At 40.1% G+C, this 7,184-nt stretch overlaps 1 protein-coding gene across 9 annotated transcripts in view; it reads right to left on the bottom strand.

Moving 5' to 3' along the window:
• Positions 1-6,845, bottom strand: part of AMBRA1 (autophagy and beclin 1 regulator 1) — a 180,136-nt gene extending 173,291 nt beyond the window's left edge. For 2 of the 9 annotated variants that reach the window (XM_017529304.2, XM_017529305.2), the window contains exon 1: positions 6,276-6,830. The gene's annotated coding sequence lies outside the window, so the exon portion shown is untranslated. Of the gene's footprint in view, positions 1-6,275 lie in introns of all 9 variants that reach the window. The other 7 variants (XM_017529298.2, XM_017529301.2, XM_017529302.2 and 4 more) reach the window with 7 other exon arrangements.
• Between the last annotated feature and the right edge of the window lie 339 nt (positions 6,846-7,184).

The raw sequence follows: 7,184 nt of genomic DNA, 5'->3' as shown, positions 1-7,184 counted from the left end.
AAAAAAAAAAAAAAAAAACCCAGAACCGTGGCCAGGCACAGTGGCTCACGACTGTAATCTAGCACTTTGGGAGGCCGAGGCAGGTAGATCACTTGAGGTCAGGAGTTCAAGACCAGCCTGGCCAACATGGTGAAACGCTGTCTCTACTAAAAACACAAAAATTAGCCAGGCATGGTGGTGTGCGCCTGTAGTCCCAGCTACTTGGGAGGCGGAAGCAGGAGAATTGCTTGAAGTGGAAGTTGCAGTGAGTGGCGATCAAGCCACTGCACTCCAACCTGGGTGACAGAGTAAGACTCCAACCTAAAAAAAAAAAAAAAAACAGGACCAACAATTTAGAGTTGTATCTGCAACCTGACTAATAATTCATCTGCAAATATTCCCCTTCCTATTGCATTTAGGATGTGATCCAGAAAACTATAGACTTTCAAGAAGCTGTTAAAATGGAGTCCAATCTCCTCATTTACTTGAGTAACTACATCTCTCTTCCACTTCACTATGCCCATGTGGGCAAAGTCTAAAAGTCAAATCAACCATGTAATACTAACATATATTCCATAACTTGATTTAACCCGAGGATATACATTTTAAAAATCCTTTAAATACGAATTCTAAGACAATTTGACAACTTGCATAAGTAAAGTTCACCCAAATGGAAAATTAATTACAAAATTTCAGGCTTTTAATTAAAGGCCTAAAACTGCCCCAGTACTCTTTGGAAACTCCATATGAATAGAAATACAAAGAGTTTTCTACGACTAACAGCTTTGTTTATATTATAGTTCTTTCCTATGGAAATTTCAGGAGATTTCAAGTGACATCATGTAGGACCAAAGTCCAAATTGTAAGCAAGCCAAGCCAGCAACCACACCTGACTCCATAGAGCTCTTGCCTGACTTAGACTAGACTGAATTTACAGGGGTACAGAGAATGTGGGGCAAAGCATCACAAATTTAGAACAGTAAACAACACAGTCTGAAGGCAAACACACCTAGAAGCAGAAAAACCCCAACTATTCCCTGAACTGTGTATTTATTGTGTGCAAAGGATATCCAAGGATACGCCAAAGTACTAACTGGTTAACTCTAGATGGAGAAGTTATGAGTGATGTTTATTTTATTTTTGTTATTCATAACATCCAAATTAGAGACAGTAAAGTATACTCGTGTATATGGGCCCTGCAATCAGAATGGTTGATTGAATTCCAGCTCCATCATTTTCTTGGTATATGATGGTATCTTGATTTCTAGGAATAGTTACTTAACCTCAGTGTACCTTACTTTCCTCATCCATAAAATGTGACTATTGATACTATGTATATCACAGGGTTACCACAAGGATCAAAAGAGTTACTATATGAAAAATGCTTATAGTAGAATAATACTTTCATTCTGTAATGAAAAATTCGAATGAAAATGGTAATAAGGGCCAGGCATGGTGGCTCATGCCTGTAATCCCAGCACTTCAGGAGGCCAAGGCGGGCGGATCACAAGGTCAGGAATTTAAGACCAGCCTGGCCAATATGGTAAAACCTCTCCTCTACTAAAAAAATACAAAAATTAGCCAGGCGTGGTGGCACATTCCTGTAGTCCCAGCTACTCAGGAGGCTGAGACTGGAGAATTGCTTGAACCTGGGAGGGGGAGGTTGCAGTGAGCCGAGATCGCGCCACTGCACTCCAGCCTGGGCGATGGAGACTCCACCTCAGGAAAAAAAAAAAAAAGGAAAGAAAGAAAATGGTAACAAGAACACAAAGTTTAGGCCACAAAGCCCTGTAAACAATCAGACAAATTAAATTTAAAACAAATTCTTCAAGGCAATATGAGAATGTCCATTGTTGAGGTCTCCAGACCATTTCATATAAAAGATCTTACCACTGTCACCTTTTTAAAAATAAAAAATAAAACCAGCCAGGCACAGTGGCTCAAAACCTGTAATCCCAGCCCTAGGAGGCTGAGGTAGGAGGACTGTTTGAGTCCAGGAATTCAAGATCAGCCTGGTCAACATAGTGAGACCCCCATCTCTACAAAAATTGTTTAAAATTAGTTGGGCATGGTGGCATTTGCCTGTGATTGCAGCTACTTGGAAGACTGAGGTGGGAGGACAGCCTGAGCTCAAGAGGTCAAGGCTGCAGTGAGCCATGATCATGCCAGCACACTCCAGCCTGGGTGACAGAGCAAGACCCTGACTCAAAAAAGTAACAAACACAGCCAGGTGTGGTGACATGTGCCTGTACTCCCAGCTACTGGAGAAGCTGAGGCACGCGAATCACTTGAATCCAGGAGGTGGAAGTTGCCGTGAACTGAGATTATGCCACTGCACTCCAGCCTGGGCGACACTCTGTCTCCAAAGAACAAACAAACAAAATAACAAAGTAAAATAAAACCATGAGACAATGGTTAAAATAGTAATTAACACTTTCATAGTGCTTATAATGTGCCAGGCATTGTTCTTGGCACTTTATATAAAGTGACTCGTTTATAATTCTCACTGGCATCTCTGTGCACATGAGGCACAAAGAGAGTCAGTCAGTGGTAGATTCAGGATGCAAACCCACAAACCCAGGCAGTGTGCCTCCAGAGTCTAGGTGTCTAATTACTACAGAAACCTCTCTAATGCCTGAGATAAAACCTCCTCAACTAGCTCTCTTGCTTCATGTCTAGTCTCACATGTACTAGGCCTTCAATCAATGTTTCACTGCCTTGCAATATCAACTGGAAATCTGCATACTTTATTTATTTTTGAAATGGATTCTCACTCTGTCACCCATGTTGGAGTGTGGCACGGTCACGGGTCATGGCAGCCTCTACCTCTCAGGCTCAATCTTCCCACATCACCCTCTCAAGTAGCTGGGACTACAGGTACATGCAACTACGCCCGGCTAATTTTATTTATTTTTTGTAGAGACAGGGTCCCATTATGTTGCCCAGGCTGGCCTCAAACTGCTAGGCTGAAGCAATCCTCCCACCCGGGCCTCCCAAACTGCTGGGATTACAGGTGGGAGCCATCATGCCTGGCCACTTTATTTTTTAAATATTCATTTCCTCAGGGGTCAAGAAAAGTAGACCACTAGAGAATAAACTAAAGAATGACACTAAGGAAAAAATAGAAACACATGTTCTAATGATTCCCCTGCACTGCCAGAGTTGTGCCATTTATAGAGAATTCAAATAAGGATTCTCTATAACTACCTCAGCTTATCTGCCTATGGTAGATTCTCTCCAAAGACAGTCACCAATGGCCAGGTGCAGTGGCTCATGCCTGTAATCCCAACATTTTGGGAGGTGGAGGTAGACAGATCACTTGACGTGAAAAGTTCAAGACCAGCCTGGACAACATAGTAAAATCCTGTCTCTACAAAAAGTACAAAATGTACCGAGGCATGGTGGTGCACGCCTGTAGTCCCAGCTACTGGGGTGGCTGAGGCACAAGAACTGCTTGAACTCGGGAGGTGGTGGATACAGTGAACCACTGCACTCCAGCCTAGGCAACACAGCAAGACTCAGAGAGGCCCTGCATGATAAGATACCACGTGGAAAGAGAGAAGCCACGTGGAAGACTATCAAGATACCAAGCAAATGAGTGAAACCTTCTTAGACCTTCTAATCTAGCTCAACCACCAGCTGAAAGCAGATGAATGAAGGACCCCAACTGATGCTACACAGGGGAGAAGAACCAACCAGACAAGTCCTGCCCAAATTCCTAACCCACGTAATTATGAGACAAAATAAATCAATGTTTTAAGGCACTAATTTTGTGGTGGCTTTTTGTACATCAATGGATAACTAAAACACTACCTACCTAATATCTAGCTGACAAATATCAAGAATTTTCTACAGAAAACCCACTATCTGCTCAATACTCTAACAAGAAGTTTTTTTAGAAAATATGAAAATTAATAAATTTAGGTAACCAAAGATATCTCAAAATAAGTTTACTTTATCACACTGGCCTTTGTTAGTACTCTTTCTTCCTCACTAGATTATAAACTCTGTAAAGGTAAAAAATATGTCTGTCATAGTTTCAATGCCTAACACAATGTCTAGCATAGAAGAGAATGAGTATTTGTATTTGCTTATATTCAGAGTTGTGAGAAGATCCCAAATGAACCCAAAACTATCATAAACAGCAACATATAGAATTTTTAAAAGTGTGGTTATGAGTTCAAGGTCATATATTTAATTCTACAAATCAAATACCTTAAAAAGAAAAAGCTAGGCCGAGTGTGGTAGTTCACGCCTGTAATCCAGCACTCTGGGAGGCCAAGGCAGGGGGGATCATGTGAGTTCAGGAGTTCAAGACCAGACTGGCCAACATGGTGAAACTCCACCTCTACTAAAAATATAAAAATTAGCTGGGCGTGGTGGTGCACACCTGTAGTCTCAGCTACTTGGGAGGCTGAGGCAAGAGAATTAATTTAACCTGAGCCAAGATCACTCCACGGCACTCGGATGACTATGTCTCAAAAAAATATATATGCAAAAATTTGCCAGGCATGGTGGCACACCCCTGCAATCCCAGCAACTCGGGAGGCTGAGATGGGAGAATTGCTTGAACCCAGGAGTAAGCTGAGATCGAGCAACATATAGAATTTTTACTTACTGATCTCAGCAGTAAGCCAAGATCAAGCCACTGTACTCCAGCCTGGGTGACAGAGCTCTCACCCTATCTCAAATAGAAAGAAAAAGAAATAGAAAAGAAAAGGCTTTGCACCATTAGCAGCCTAATTTCAGCCAGTCATTTCATTATACACATGTCATTGATCACAAGAGGGCCAGGCAACAAAGTATGCAAAGGGCTAATCCATCACTACCACAACTGTAGATGGGGAAGAAAAAAAAAACCCTCAAAAATGGTAGCAACATTTTTTTATTCTCTTATTTGAAACACAGAATATTAAGAACAAAGTACAGAGGCAGTGGATACTCTGAGAGCAGAGATAAGAATATGGGCTATTACACCTTTCAAGCTTGAGAATGCTGAACACAAAAACCTCATCCTAATTTACTACCTAAGAAAGCTGATCCTGCAAACTGGGGATAAAGGGGTGTCAGTCAAGTCCATAACAAGAATCAGTGATTTAATAAATAAAGATAAGACTAAGAGGTAAGAAGCTTCAATAACTGACTTTTATCGCTGGCTTGTTATATAATCTTGGACAAATCATACCCTTGCTGACATTCACGTTTTCCTCCAATGTGTAAACTGAAAGTAATAACACCTACCTTCTATCTTAAAGGAATAAAGTCCTTGGAGAATCTTAGAAGAAATGGGTTATAAAATTTCAAGACAAGATTACTACTTTTCAAAGTAAAAGCCAAGTTAGAACAATAACCAGAGTATATGATAAACAGGAGTTCACACAAAGAAGTCTGGCACCTACAGTTCTAAGAGAAAGATTGCAAAGGAAACTGCAGTGATCATAAAGCAGAATCACAGAGTATATTATCTCTAATTAACCACCTGACAAATTGAAAGCAAATAATTCAACAGAATGAAGATCAATACAATTAAAATTATACAAGGTCCCTTTCTTTATAAGAAGCCAAAATTCCAGAAATAAACTGCCAACAGACAGAACCTGCACCTCTACTGCACACATGCAGCAGCATTTGTTTTTTATATATAAACCCAAAATAAGACCAACCTCTGTATAGGGTGTATCACAAATGGGCTAACAATTTTATATGTTTTGAAGATACAAAACTGAATAAATTCTAATTACTGTTATTATAATAAGGGGGGAGAAGTGAAGCACCAGCTTTCCCGCTACAGATTTTGCTTACTAGAGCTTTCTAAAGTAACTCACAGTGATGCTACCTAATGTCTGAAACACGGGAAAGCTTGTGCTCAAAACAAAGTGTGATCAAAACTGGAAATAGAAAGCCTTAAGGCTCAAATTTAAGACTGACAATTTTCCTTACTCCCACTTACCTCAGAAGGATGAAGAAAAAAAACGAAGTTTTATCTGCGAATTATTCTGGAGAAAACAGTGCACTGAGAACACAAGAACTCCTAAAAACTAAAGGAAGAGCAAGGAGGAAAGCACTAAACCAAAAAGAAATTGAAGCTCAATTTTTGGTTCCAAGCTATTAAAAGACCAAGAAGGCTACTCTTAAATGTACACAAATGGCAAAAGATTTCCTATTAGCAAGCAAAAAAAAAAAAAGAGTAGCTTCTGATGGAAGAAATTTCACAGAGGCAAAAACAGCTTAACCCCAGAAACGGGAACTGAAACCAGCTGCCTCAAACAGACCTAATGACTTTGGCAACAACATACCTTTCATCCACCAACATCAGCAGGCTGCAGTAGGGCCGATTTCAAATCAGAAAGGATGGCATCCTTCTATTCTCTGCACAGTCTTTGAGGAAGAGTTCAACTCCTTCCCCGGAGCACCACATTGCCCCCACTTCTTCCTGGAAACCCCTGGAGCTACAGCAAGAATATTGTTTAAAAAAAAAAAAAAAAAAAAAAGCTTTGAGAACTAAAACCCATGAATCTTCACAAGTCCTAGGACAGATGTGATTACTCATCAGACAAATAAGAAAAACAAAACCTGGAAGAGGTTAAGAAATTCATCTAGATTCACAGATGAGTCAGGAGCCAAAGGAGGATTTGAATTCAGGCTTTTCCTTCAGATAGTATCAGAGCTACACTCCCAGTCCTTGCTTGGCTCAGTAGATACTGTGTTCAGTGTTTTCCAATCTGAAGAGTCAGCCCAGGTCAGGTTCTTGGCAGACTAAAATAGGGAAAGAAAAAATTTCCCTCAAGGCTTCAAGAAAAGAAGTCAAATTATTAAATGCAGAGTTCTTATGCTAAAAGGCCCAGATGCCACTCTACCATGCCAATCACATTTCTTAGCCANGCATTAGATTTAAGAACCTAGTTATTTAAATCTGAGTAGAAGCTGGATTCCATTTCCCAAACTTTCCAAATAAAGAACATTTAAGGATGTAGAGGGACACAAAAGCACTGATACATAACCAACAAGCTTTTATTAAACAAATACTATGTACTCGCCACTGTTCTAGGCACTGAGGATACTCTAGTAAATAAGAACATTCTTGCCCCCAAAAAGCTTATGTGATTTTTATATAATTAAATATTAATAATACTTTCAAGTACTGAAAAAGGCTAGAAAGAAAATATAGCAGGTGAAAGAAAACACACACACACATACACACACAC

Source organism: Cebus imitator, unplaced genomic scaffold, assembly GCF_001604975.1.
Source record: "Cebus imitator isolate Cc_AM_T3 unplaced genomic scaffold, Cebus_imitator-1.0 Scaffold58, whole genome shotgun sequence".
Lineage (NCBI taxonomy): Eukaryota > Metazoa > Chordata > Mammalia > Primates > Cebidae > Cebus > Cebus imitator.
This window is presented reverse-complemented; position numbering and strand designations above follow the sequence as displayed.